Source organism: Triticum aestivum, chromosome 3B (genome assembly GCF_018294505.1).
Source record: "Triticum aestivum cultivar Chinese Spring chromosome 3B, IWGSC CS RefSeq v2.1, whole genome shotgun sequence".
Lineage (NCBI taxonomy): Eukaryota > Viridiplantae > Streptophyta > Magnoliopsida > Poales > Poaceae > Triticum > Triticum aestivum.
Window position 1 is genome coordinate 631,473,030 of NC_057801.1, and position 14,690 is coordinate 631,487,719.

Here is a 14,690-nt window from a genome sequence, read left to right on the forward strand (position 1 = left end):
GGCCTCCACGATCATAGGTAATAATGATCCGCTTTGCATGCAGGGACTTGTCAGTTCGTGCACTTGCCGAGGCGTCATGGGGGAGCGGAGCCACCCATATCCAATCAACCGCCACGTGGCGCCCGAGGCCGCAGGCTGTTGGGGCCCACGGCGCTTCGCACTTGCCCCTTCGCTTCTCTGCTCAGCCAAGTCCGGGCGCGCCTTGGGCCCGGGGGCTACTGTCAGCGTTCTGAGAATGGGGGTCCCCAGACTTGCCTGCCTGCGGCCTGCGGCGTGGCTCAAGGGGCGGCCCAGCACGGCCCATCTTCATCAGCACGAGCTCAAGACCCTCGCGAGGGGCCAAGCCTCGCGGGGTGGACGACAGGAAGCCTCCTTAGGCACGGCCTCGTCAGGCTGGCTCACGAGGAGGCGGAGAGATCAAGGCGGGGTACCTCATGAGTTGCCCATGACGCAAGCCATGACGACCAAGGGCGCCAAGCGGGCGCCAGCCTGCGCAGTGTCCTCCTTTCCTCTTTTGTGCAAAGGGAGCAAGCGCAGGCGAGAGCATCAAGCAAAGGCATCTGTTTCGGTGCAACAAGACCAAGACCGTCGCAACGGCAGGAAGGAAGTCATTGTGGAGCCCAAGCCGGCGTCACCACCAGAGCCTTTGGCAGGCGAAGACCAACTTTAGTCAGGATAAGTGTACTAGATGTTCCCCTTCAAAATGGCCAATTGTTGGCGCCCTTCCCGCTCAATATTTGGGAAGAGGCCCAGGGCCTTTGCCTATAAATAGAACTAGATAGGCACCGGATCATCATCGAGAAAGAGCGACTGAACTCCTCCTAGCAGTTCATCGCACCAGCCAAGAGCAGACCCTCGCGAGGCTGTTCTTCCTTGTATTGTTCATCATCAGCCCAAGAGGCAATCCACCACACCATAAACTAGAGTAGGGTATTACACCACAATGGTGGCCCGAACTAGTATAAACCCTGTGTCTCTTGTGTTGTTCCTTTGATTGCTTAGATCCTAGCGAGGCGGTGAGGTGCAGGTAGGTAGAGGGCGAGATCTCCGCGTGCACCCCAGTGTTCGAATCTAGAGGGTCTGCCGGAACCCGAAATCTGACAATGATGACCGTCACGCCGGATCCACTAAACACTAATCCGGCCAGGCCGAATACAACAGACCAGACTCATTTGAACTGCGTCGAGATGTAGCCTGGCATAGATGCGCCACACACCCCCTATGCTTCACTGATGAAGTAATGGATCATGAATTCCCAGAAGGGTTTAAACCCGTGAACATTGAATCATATCATGGCACAACGGACCCTGCGGTATGGATTGAAGACTTTCTTCTCCACATTCACATGGCCCGCAGTGATGATCTACATGCCATCAAGTACCTCCCACTTAAGCTCAAAGGACTGGCTCGGCATTGGCTGAATAGCCTGGCAGCAAAATCCATTGGCAGTTGGGAGAACCTGGAAGACGCATTCCTTGACAACTTCCAGGGCACTTACGTGCGACCACCGGATGCTGATGACTTAAGTCACATAACTCAACAGCCCGGAGAGTCAGCCAGGAAATTCTGGACTCGGTTCCTAACTAAAAATAACCAAATTGTCGACTGTCTGGATGCCGAAGCCTTAGCAGCCTTTAAGAATAACATCCGCGATGAATGGCTCGCCCGACACCTCGGCCAAGAGAAGCCGAAGTCCATGGCAGCCCTCATGACACGCATGACTCTTGCGCGGGCGAGGACAGCTGGCTGGCTCATAGTAACATCACACCAAGAAACCCTGACAATTCAGATGCCAGAGATAGCAACGGCAAGCCATGATGCAATAGACACAAGCATCGCAACAATGGCGACAACGCCGAGGACACGACAGTCAACGCCGGATTCAGTGGCTCTAAGTCCGGTCAGCGGAAAAAGCCCTTCAAAAGAAACAATACGGGCCCGTCCAGCTTGGACCGCGTACTCGATCGCTCGTGTCAAATTCATGGCACCCCCGATAAACCAGCCAACCACACCAACAACGAATGCTCGGTGTTCAAATAGGCCGGCAAGTTGAACGCCGAAAAAAAGGAAAAGGGGCTGCATAGCGATGACGACGAGGAGCCCCGGCCGCCGAACACAGGAGGACAGAAGAGATTCCCTCCCCAGGTGAAAACAGTGAATATGATATACGCAACCCATATTCCCAAACGGGAACGGAAGCATGCGCTAAGGGACGTCTATGCGATGGAGCCAGTCGCCCCAAAGTTCAACCCACGGTCTTCTTGTCCAATCACTTTCGATCGCAGAGACCACCCTACCAGTATCCGTCATGGCGGTTCTGCCGCATTGGTCCTTGACCCCATCATTGAGGATTCCATCTCACATGAGTCCTTATGGACGGCGACAGCAACCTGAACCTGCTCTATCAGGATACATTGCGCAAAATGGGCATCGACCCCTCAAGGATCAAGCCCACGAAAACCACCTTTAAAGGTGTCATACAAGGTGTAGAGGCCTGTTGCACGGGCTCAATCACACTATAAGTAGTCTTCGGATCTCCGGACAACTTCCGAAGCGAGGAGTTAATCTTCGATACCGTCCCCTTCCGCAGTGGCTATCATGCACTGCTCGGACGAACCGCATTTGCTAGATTCAATGCGGTACCACATTATGCATACCTCAAGCTCAAAATGCCAGGACCTCGCGGGGTTATAACAGTTAATGGAAACACAGAACACTCACTCCGTACGGAGGAGCACACGGCGGCCCTCGTGACAGAAGTACAAAGCAGCCTTCTTAGGCAGACTGCCAATTCGGCAATGAAACCCCCGGACACCGTCAAGCAAGTTCGGAGTACCCTGCAACAAGATCGTCCGGCACGTCTAGAGCTTGATTAGCAATTCGGCCTCCGTCCTAGTCCCAGTCAAGCGGCGAAATTTGTGCTGCGCGTACATAATTACGCACTCAAAATACCATGGGCATAGGTGGAGGCACGGCTATGACATGGTCCACAATGCGGTTCGACTGCCACAGGATCCGTGTATCTTTACACTTTTTTCTTTTAGGTCCCTATCTTCGGGAGGCTCTTCCGATAGCTCGACTATCAGACCCATAGCGGGACGGACACACCAAGGAGACAAGAAGCTTTGGCATACAAGGGAATTCTCAGGTGGTCTCTGATAATGATCGTTATACCTGTTTTACATACCCGCACGCAGCTCGCTCTTGGTCAGGACGTGTCAAACAGTCCTATTCTGCTTATCGCACTACTTGTACACATACGCCTTGGTGTGTTATTCAAATAACAATGGAAAATAATGTATAGCGTCAGCCTACTATTACATTTCTCTATGCTTTTCCTTTACTGTTTATTTATTACAAATTGCACCCGTACATTTTGGTACGTTCAGTTTGCCAGGGGCTTCTGTGTACCCCATAACGTGGCAAGAAAAGTCCGAACACTTTCGACAGTGCGGCACCCCGAACTTATAGCATTATATGCATCAGCTCCAAATCATGTCTTGGGTCAATAGTTGGGTTTGCCCGGCTCCTATGTTTTGGTACCTTACATTCTGCTATATCGGCTAAGGTAGCACAGGGAGAACTACTGCGATTGTGTCCCGGTTCTTCCGGATGAGCACCTCAGTAGAGAAAGCCGAAAACTGACTGTCATCATGCGGTGAGAGCTGGTCGTTGTTCGAGAGGTTTGAAATCCTTAAAGATTTTTTCCGCTTCAGGCGAGGAATCGTCCTTGTCCGATTTAGGCGTACATAGCGCCTCAAGTTCGGCCTTCCGAATACTAGGGACTTCGCCAAAATTTAAAATTGTAGACTTCTATGGCTAAGTGAGAGTGATAAAGCTGTATAGTCCGATTGCCTTGTTCGTTGCGCTAAACACCTCCTTAAAGGAGCAAAAATTTGGATAGAGACTGTTTAGATTTATCCCGAACACCCCAGTACTAGTTACATGGGGGCAGAAGCCGACGACTGGACAACTCTCAAATTTTATAAACATCCGCACAAAAGGTAATATTTTAAATCAACAAACATTATATAGCGCACATGAACTCGTCTTCATATTAGAAGATCACATGAGTACATTTATTTAAACATTACATCCTTAGCACATTCATTCGCCACAAGGCGGGTGTCAGTGTCAAAACTGGCGGATCTCGGGTAGGGGGTCCCGATCTGTGCGTCTAAGGCTAATGGTAACAGGAGGCAAGGGACACAATGTTTACCCAGGTTCAGACTCTCTCGATGGAGGTAAAACCCTACTTCCTGCTTGATTGATATTGATTATATGGGTGTTACATGAGTTGATCTACCACGAGATCGTAGAGGCTAAACCCTAGAAGCTAGCCTATGATGATTATGATTCTGTCTCTAAGGACTAAACTCTCCGGTTTATATAGACACCGGAGAGGGCTAGGGTTTAAATGGAGTCGGTTACAAAGAAGGAAATATAATATCCGAATCGCCAAGCTTGTCTTCCACGCAAAGGAGAGTCCCATCCGCACACGGGACGAAGTCTTGAGTCTTGTATCTTCACGGTCCAAAAGTCCGGCCAAAGTATATAGTCCGGCTGTCCGGATACCGCCTAATCCAGGACTCCCTGAGTAGCCCCTGAACCAGGCTTCAATGACGATGAGTCAGGCGCGCAGTTTGTCTTCGACATTGCAAGGCGGGTTCCATCACCGAATACTCCAAAGTACTTGTTGTAACGAACAGTGTCCGGCTTCCCATCAATGTTGTACTCCTCAGCTTCTGTGCTTCAATAATGACCATCTCCACGTGTCGAGCGAATATGAGGAGCCGGGGCATTTTTGCATTTGCCTCCCCGGTCCTGTAAGCAAAAACTATCTATTTGAAGGGACGGGGATTCTCAGATCCAAACTCCATCTTCTTCCCTTGAGCGAGCACCCGACAGAGCGCGCCCAGAAAGAATCATTCCGGCATGGCCGATCGTCGCAGCTCCTCCTCTCGCTTCATTCATTCCGGCGTCCTTTGTCAAGATTATTTACCTTGATATTTCTGAGCAGGAAGTGAGGAGGGCCGTAGAAGGATTCTCCAGCCCCTTCCCTCAGCCAGAGGACCCCGGAAGGGCCTTCGATCCAGGACTCGAAGAAGACCCGGATATGACTATGGAGCTTGTCAACTGGACATTTTATCAGTCGAGCTGCGATGGCGCCTTAGTGGCTATTATTGCCGACTATCCCGGACTGCTACCTGCATCGCGTGTAAGCAAAGCCAAAAAAAAACCTATCCTCTGAAGAGGAATCCTTTCTGATGTCATGCCTAATGACTGGAATATCATATTTTTGTAGAGACGACAGTCGGAATGCGACGCCGAGCCCCTAGGGGCTCATCGGCAAAGAGCGTCCGAATCAGGCAGGTTTAAGAGGAAGGCGGTTAGGGCCGAAACGCCGCTACAGAGGTATGGTAAAAACCTTCTCTTTGATTATCGTGTTTGAAATGTGACAACATCCTTTGTGTCCTGGCAGAAAGAGGAGTAGCCAGACTATATCCGGAGATCCTGCCAATCACGCCTCCACCAGCCGGATTCCAGGACCGACTTCGAGGGAGGAAGCGGCCACGGGGCCGATGCTGAATTGTCCTCCGACAGAGGATGCGGATATGCTCTCCTCCACGAATTCCGAGGTAGAGAGTGCTATGAATCACCGGCGCTGACGGGTCGTACTTTGCAACAACATCTTTTCCGAAGAGGCATTTAATGCCTTCAATTCGGGAGACGCATACCTCCGAGCTACTCAAGGCGGGCTTGCCCGTGCGACGGACCAGTATGCCAAAGACATATGGGTAAGAAAATTTGATAAGCATGTATAGCAGTAGCCCCTGAGACTTGAAACGGTTGGAGCAACTGTTTTAAGGATCAATTTATGCAGAGGTCCTTGTAGATAACAATGAACAATTGTCTCGAGAGTTGGAGGAGTGCAAGACCCAGCTGAGGGCCATGGTTACCAAGCTAGAGGAATCCCAGAAGGCCTCATTTGGTAACATTTGTCTCAATTGTATGGAAGTGTACCAGTTAGTAAGTGGCTTGTGTGATAAGTCTAATAGAAAATTCTGCAGACAATCCCGGGGTGAATCCAGAGGTCGTAGGAGGTGACGAGTCACATCTCCAAAGGCAGCTGAAAGCTGGAGAGTGTGTTCTTATGCAAGTTACGCAGGAGAAGAACAATCTTAAAGATGCCAATGTCCGGCTGGGCGTCGAATTAGGAGATGTTCACGCTCAGCTGGCGGACTCCGTGAAGGAGAACAGAAGGCTCCGTCGCGGCATTTATGGTGAGTGCCTAGACGAATTGTAGGGCAGCTCGGCGAGGAAGCATATTGAAAGAGTTTATATCTGTAGGTATGCTGATGGGCCGTCCTGAAGAGGAGATTCCCGCATCCGTAGGTGATCTACTGCAAGACCGCTCACAACTGCACGAGCGAGCTCGGCAGGTGATGCAGGGTATTGCCTAGGCCTTGTGGCCATCCACTTCCCTGCCACAAGGCATGGAGGAGGTCGTGGATATGCTCCAAGGAGCACGACGCCGCTTCTGATTGTGGAAGATGTTAGCCTGCCGGCAAGGTGCAAGAGAAGCCCGGGCTATGGTGAAGATGCGCTACACCAAGCTTGACCCGAACCATATGGCCAAAGTCGGACCAGCGGGGCCAGATGGGCAAGAAATTCCCGTGAGTCTGGTGTATGACCAGGTAGCGTTAGCCGCAAAGTATTCCCAACAGGATTGTAAGCTAGATAGCCTGTTGGATGGTATAGAGGTTGAATAATAATCAGTCCAAATGACTGTGTAATTCGACAGACATAAGTAGCCCCTAGCCGGATTAAAATCATTTGTCATGGCGGACCTTTTCGCTTCAGCCCCCGAATCCGACAGTCTGGAGTGTATTCGAATACCCGCTCAGTTATGCAGAACTGGCGTATGCGTGGAAACCAGGCGTAGGGGTCATAAGTGCTTGAACAGACAAGTACCCAACTAGTTATGTTATATTACATGGATAGTAAGAAATATCTTCCAGGGAGAATAGTTCCTCTAGGGGTTCCTTTCCCTGGGTGTGCATGCATCAATGTACATGTCCGGACTGCGAACAAAGACGCAGGATAAAAAACTTCTGGGGGTTCACGTTGTGATAAATGAAAAAGAACATCTTTTGTTCACCGACCGAATATTCCCTTAAGAACTCTAGCTTTCGGCTTCACCCAGTCTGAGGTACACATCCGGCTCAATCGGCAGTAACAATCGCAGAGGTGCTCCCCTTATGCCCTAGCCGAATTAACGGGAATGTAGGGCATAAATACAAGAGCCAGGCAACCCAGCATGGCCACATCTTAAGTCATATCGATGCATATAATGGTGAAGAAAAGGCACATATGGAAAAAGAACGCATATGTGATAAGCAAGAAGCCATGAAAGCAATTATATTTAGCTTCCGTATAGGAAGCCCCCAGGTATGACTTACACACATAGTGCGTTCGGAGCGATCCGAGCATCCGCACAGTTTTGAGTAATTTGTGTGAAGAATGAAAAAGAACGAGAAAGGAAAAAAGGGGAGGAACATAATGAAAAAGGAGTGGTAAGGAGACGAACACTGAGTTCAGCGTTAGGCGTAGAATCTCCGGAGTCTGGCCGCGTTCCATGGGTTCGGCTCGAGTCTGTTATCGCATGCATTACGTATTGGTACGCTCCTCCAGTGAGAACTTTGTCAATAACAAAGGGACCCTCCCACTTAGGTTTGAGCTTGTCCTTCTTCTTCTCCGGTAGGCGTAGAACGAGTTCGCCAATATTATCAGTTTTGGCCCGCACTTCTCTGCTTTGGTACCGTCGAGCCTGCTGCTGATAGAATGCGGAATGGGCCTTTGCGACATCGCGCTCCTCCTCCAGGGCATCTAAGTTGTCCTTCCGGTCTAGCTCGGCTTCCTTCTCTTCATACATGCGTACGCGAGGTGAATCATGTATTATATCGCAGGGTAGTACTGCTTCTATGCCGTATACCATAAAAATGGTGTGTATCCGGTGGTGCGATACGGCGTGGTCCGCAGCCCCCAGAGTACGGAGTCGAGCTCCTCGACCCAGTGCGTGTCTGATTCAGTCAAGGAACGCACTAGTCTGGGTTTGATGCCGCTCATGATGAGACCGTTTGCATGTTCGACCTGGCTGTTTGTTTGGGGATGGTAGACGGAGGCATAATCGAGCTTAATGCCCATGTTGTCGCACCAGGTTTTCACTTCATCGGCTGTGAAGTTTGAGCCATTGTCAGTGAGGCTGCCGTGGGGGACGCCATATCGGTGTATGACCCCGGATATGAAGTCTATCAATGGTCCGGATTCGGCCGTTTTGACTACTTTTGAGAGCCAAGTGATGGGGATTGTTTGGAGAGCGGTAGGGGGCATGTGGCTCTGATTGACAAAGAGCTGGCAACCGACGTAGTGTTGAACAAGGTCTTGTGCGTCTGCTCGGGCTTTAGGCCAATAAAAGCCTGTGCGGAAGGCCTTGCTGACAAGTGCCCGAGCCGCAGTGTGGTGTCCGCCGAGTCCGGCATGGATTTTAGCCAAGAGCTTCCGCCCTTCCTCTTCGGAGATGCATCTTTGGAGCACTCCGACCGCGCTTTTCTTGTAGAGTTCCCCCTCATGGACCTTGTAGGCTTTGGAACACCGCATGATGCAACATGCTTCAATTTGTTCCTCGGGGAGCTCCTCCCTATTTAGGTAGGCCAAGAAAGGCTCGGTCCACGAGGCAATTACAGCCATGATTTCGTGGGCCAAAGGTGTTCTTTCAGTGGCGGAGCCTCCAATTACGTCTGATGGTTCGGAGTCTGGGGGTGTATCGGGTCCGTGCTAGTGTTGCCGGACTCCCCTTCCCATACCACTGATGGCTTGAACAGCCTTTCTAGGAATATGTTAGGTGGTACAGGGTCGCGTTTAGCACCGATGCGTGCGAGGATATCCGCCGCTTGATTGTTTTCTCAAGCCACATGGTGGAATTCGAGCCCCTCGAACCGAGCTGACATTTTGAGGACAACATTATGATAGACCACCATTTTCGGATCCTTGGCATCAAAGTCTCCATTTATTTGTGATATTTCTAGGTTTGAATCCCCGCACACCTCCAGGCGTTGAATGCCCATAGAGACTGCCATCCGAAGACCATGCAACAGAGCCTCATATTCGGCTGCGTTGTTGGAGTCTGTGTATAATATTTGGAGTACGTATTGGACCGAGTCTCCGGTGGGAGAAGTCAGGACTACACCTGCTCCCAATCCGGCCAGCATTTTAGAGCCGTCGAAGTGCATGATCCAGTTAGAGTATGCGCCATACTCTTTAGGGAGTTCGTCTTCTGTCCATTCGGCGACAAAGTCAGCCAGTACTTGCGATTTGATGGCCCGCCTTGGTTTGTATGTTATGTCGAACGGAAGGAGCTCGATGGCTCATTTAGCAATCCGGCCTGTAGCGTCGCGGTTATTTATTATGTCGTTGAGTGGTACTTCAGGGGCCACCTTGATCGAACACTCTTGGAAGTAGTGTCGTAGCTTCCGGGATGCCATGAAGACCGCGTATGCTATCTTTTGATAGTGTGGGTGTCGGGATTTGCATGGGGTGAGGACCATGGATACGTAATATACCGGCTTTTGGAGCGGGAATTTGTATCCGTCAGCCTCTCGTTCAATGACAAGCACTACGCTTACAACTTGATGTGTTGAAGCTATGTACAATAGCATAGGTTCGCCAGTATTTGGCGCTGTTAGGACTGGATTACTGGCCAATGAGGTCTTTATTTCGTCCAGTCCGGCTGAGGTTGCATCCGTCCACACGAAGTGTTCGGTGCACCGAAGAAGGCGGTAAAGAGGTAATGCTTTTTCTCCTAATCGGGAGATAAAGCGGCTTAGGGCAGCCACACATCCAGCTAGTTTCTGGATATGCTTGAGGTCTGTAGGGATAGCCAACTGTGACAGAGCTCGGATTTTTGCCGGATTCACTTCAATTCCTCTATTGGAAAAAATGAAGCTGAGCAGCTTCCTAGAGGGCACGCCGAAAACACATTTTTCCGGGTTTAGCTTGATGTCGTATGTCCGGAGCTTATCGAACATAAGCCTCAAGTCGTCTATTAGGGTTTCGACGTGTCTTGTTTTTATGACCACGTCGTGCCTCCACTGTTTACTGATTTGCTTCTCCAGGCATATTTGAATCATGCGTTGATAGGTTGCGCCGACATTTTTAAGCCCGAAAGGCATAGTGTTGAAGCAGAAAGGACCATATGGCGTGATGAAGGCCGTTGCAGCTTAGTCGGACTCTGCCATCTTTATTTGATGGTATCTAGAGTATGCATCGAGGAAACACAGTGAGTCGTGTCCTGCGGTCTCATCGATGATTTGGTCGACGCGAGGGAGAGGGAAGGGATCCTTGGGGCAAGCCTTGTTGAGGTCTTTGAAGTCGACGCATAGGCACCAGGATTTGTCCTTCTTTGGTACCATTACCAACTTTGCCAACCAATCCAGATGCCTGATATCTCTGATGAATCCGGCCTCAAGTAGCTTGGCTAGCTCTTCTCCCATGGCTTGCCGTTTAGGCTCTAAGAAGCGCCTAAGAGCCTGTTTGACTAGCTTGTATCCTTTTAGTATGTTGAGGCTGTGTTCGGCCAGCTCGCGTGGGATGCCCGGCATGTCCGAAGGATGCCAGGCAAAAATGTCCCAATTCTCATGTAGGAATTCGCGTAGTGCGGCGTACATTGTGGGGCTCAACTGTGTCCCAATGGAAGTTGTCTTCGTGGGGTTCGTTGGGTGGACCTGGAATTTAACTATCTCGTCTGCGGGTTTAAATGATGTGGACTTGGGTCGTTTGTCGAGTATCACGTCGTCCCTGTCCACTGTGGTGCGCAACATTGTTATTTCTTCGGCCGCTAGGGCTTCAGATAATGCCTCCAGGGCAAGTGCTGCAGTTTTGTTTTCAGCACGGAGTGCGACGCCCGGGTCACTGGCTAGAGTGATGATTCCATTGGGTCCGGGCATTTTAAGCTTCATGTATCCGTAATAGGGTATAGCTTGAAAGCTTGCAAATGTGTCCCGTCCTAAAAGGGCGTGGTATCCGCTGCTGAAAGGAGCCACTTGGAATGTGATTTCTTCGGACCTGTAATTCTCCGGGGTGCCGAATACTACATCGTGTGTGATTTTTCCCACACACCGTGCCTCCCGACTAGGGATGGTTCCCCTGAAGGTTGTGCCTCTCTGCTCAATGCGAATTTTGTCCATTTCCATCTTGCTGAGTGTTTCTTCATAGATCAAGTTTAGTCCACTTCCGCCGTCCATGAGTACTTTAGTGAGCCGAAAGCCGTCCACGATTGGGCTAAGGACCAATGCGGCAGGTGCCCAGACTGTCTAGAATTGGGGTTCATCGCTAGCACTGAAAGTTATAGCAGTGTCATTCCACGGGTTTATTTTTGCCACGTGGTAAATTTCGGCGAGATTTCGATGGGCTCGCTTGCGCCTATTATTTGAGGCGAAAGTCTCAAAGACTATCAGTACCATATTGTTTGCTTTGGTGGGATGTTGTTCTGCTTTATGGCTTATGATGACCCACAAGTGTAGGGGATCAATCATAGTCCTTTCGATAAGTAAGAGTGTCGAACCCAACAAGGAGCAGAAGGAAATGATAAGTGGTTTTCAGTAAGGTTTTCTCTGCAAGCACTGAAATTGTAGATGATAGATAGTTTTGTGATAAGATAAATAGTAATGAGTAATAAGTAAATAAAATTAGTAAAGTGCAGCAAGGTGGCCCAATCCTTTATGTAGCAAAGGATAAGCCTGGACAATTTCTAATAATAAGAAAGTAGCTCCCGAGGACACATGGGAATTATCGTCAAGCTAGTTTTCATCACGTTCATATGATTCACGTTCGGTACTTAGATAATTTGATATGTGGGTGGACTGGTACTTGGGTACTACCCTTACTTGGACAAGCATCCCACTTATGATTAACCCCTATTGCAAGCATCCACAACTACAAGAGAAGTATTAAGGTAAACCTAACCACAACATTAAACATATGGATCCATATCAGCCCCTAACGAAGCAACGCATTAACTAGCAACCCATCATCTACTTATTAGTTCCCCATGTCTTCCTCTAGGCCCAAGTAATGGTGAAGTGTCATGTAGTCGATGTTCATATAACACCACTGTCGGTGTTCAAGGAACGGGGGTACCCAGACTTGCCTGCCTGCGGCCTGCAGCATGGCTCAAGGAGTGGCCCAGTAAGGCCCATCTTCGTCAACACAAGCTCAAGACCCTCGCGAGGGGCCAAGCCTCACGGGGCGAACGACATGAACCTTCCTCAGGCGCAGCCTCGTCAGGCTGGCTCGCGAGGAGGCGGAGAGATCAAGGCGGGGTACCTCACGAGGTGCCCGTGACGCAAGCCATGATGACCGAAGCCAGGCGGGCGCCAGGCGGGTGTCGGCCTGGGCAGTGTCCTTGTTTCCCCTTCGGTGCAAAGGGGGCAAGCACAGGCCAAGGCATCAGGCAAAGGTTACCGTTTCGGTGCAACAAGACCAAGACCAGCAGAATGGCAGGATGGAGGTCATCGTGGAGCCAGGAAGGCATCATCGTTAGAGCCTTTGGCAGGCGAGGACTAACTTTAGTCAGGATAATTGTACTAGATGTTCCCCTTCAAAATGGCCAATTGTTGGCGCCCTTCCCGCTCAATATTTGGGAAGAGGACTAGGGCCTTGCTCTATAAATAGGGCTAGCTACCATAGCATAGGGGCATCTGGAATCGACCCCTCCAAAGGGGCAACACCACCACAAGAACTCCTCCCCTCGCGAGGCTGTTCTTCCCTTGTATTGTTCATCATCAGCCCCTGAGGCAATCCACACTCCACACACTGGAGTAGGGTATTACACCACAATGGTGGCTTGAACCAGTATAAACCTTGTGTCCCTTGTGTTGTTCTTCGTGTAGCCTAGATCCTTTGCGAGGCGACGAGACGTGAGCCGGTAGGGGGAGTGATCTCCGCGTGCACCCCAGAGTTCGAACCTTAAGGGTCTGCCGTAACCCGCCGACATTTGGCGCGCCAGGTAGGGGTGCACCGGAATCACGCCTTCCGCCATCTGCATTTTGCTGTCCGTCGCATCCATGTCTGACGCTCGTCGGGCCCGCGCCGAGTGCCGAGCTGCTCTCACCACCCGCATCGCCCAGATGGCGCCCGTCGGCGGATGTCCCCGTTGTTCCCCGTCGCCTGCCGCCAACGCCGCCACCGGCCCGGCGGGGAACGACCAGCAGGCCTCGTCCCTACATCCTTCGGTGCGGCGAGAAGGCCGCACCGCCACCCCGTCGCTGACTCCAGCCGGTTCATCGTCCCATGCTTGTCGCGCCCCCGCGGACGCGCACGCCGCGCCGCTCCTGGCGCGAGAGCTCCTGCACTACCGCCCCGTTGACGACCTCTACGAGGATTGGCTCGCCCGCATCACCGAGCTCATCAGCACCGCAGGGGGCTCTCCAATGCCCTCTCTCTCGCTGCCTCGCCCTCCATCCTATGCAGGAGGCATGGATCAGGAGGTGCCTCTGCCACCTCCTCCCCAAGAAGGCTCCCTGGCCCCAAGGCGCGCGGCTCCGGGACGAGACCCACTGCGTCCTGTGCCCGCGCGACAAGAAAATAGCTGCCAAGAGATCCCTCGTCCCCAAGAAGTTGCTCGCGTGCTCCCTGCACCGGCACGTCATGACCGTGCTCCTGCTCCAGCGCGCCAAGACCCCGCGCTGCTCCTGGAGGCAGCGCGCGGAGACCTCCAAGATCAAGCCCTTCGTCACCCAAGGCCTCTTGTGGCCACTGCGGGCTGCCGTGCCTTCACCGCCGAACTGCGTAGTGTAGCTTGGCCAGGCAAGTTCAAGCCCGATCTGCCTCCACGCTACAATGGCACGGCGGATCCTGCGGAGTTCCTCCAGCTCTACGAGTTGGGCATCGAAGCCGCCAACGGGGACGAGAAGGTCATGGTGAACTGGTTTCCCATGGCGCTCAAGGACGGTGCCCGCACCTGGCTCCTGAACCTGGCTCCTGGCACGATTTCCTCTTGGGATGAGATGCGCACTCGCTTCAACACCAACTTCCAAGGCACTCGCGACCGGACCCCGGCCATGAGCGACCTGCGCCGCATCAAGCAACAGCCGGGAGAGACCCTGCAGAAGTACATCCAGCATTTCAACAATGCTCGCCTCAAGATCCCCAGGGTGACTAAGGAAGCCATCATCTCAGCCTTCTCCGACGGTGTGCGTGACATCAAGATGAAGGAGGAGCTAGCAATCCATGAGGACCCGTGCACATCCCTGGAGCTGTTCAACTTGGCGACCAAGTGCGCCAGAGCTAAGGAAGGGCGTCTCTCCCTCCTCGAGCTTCCGGCTGCCGACCCAGAAGAGAAGAAGCCCAAGGTCAAGGATGTGAAGCACAAGGGGGCTGTTGTGCTTGCAGTAGAGCCAGACACCAAGTGAGGCAGGGATCAGCCTGAGTCATCCAAGGGCAGCCGGTACTGCGTGTACCATGACCTCCACACCCACAACACCAACGAATGCCAAGAGCTCAGGGCTGTGCGAGATGGGCGTATCGGCCGACGCCTCAAGCGCAACGACCGGGGCTATGGCCGAGGAGGAGGAAGAGGTGGAGGACGATGGGAAGACCGTGGCCCTCGCCAGGGGTGTCGTGACCAACCT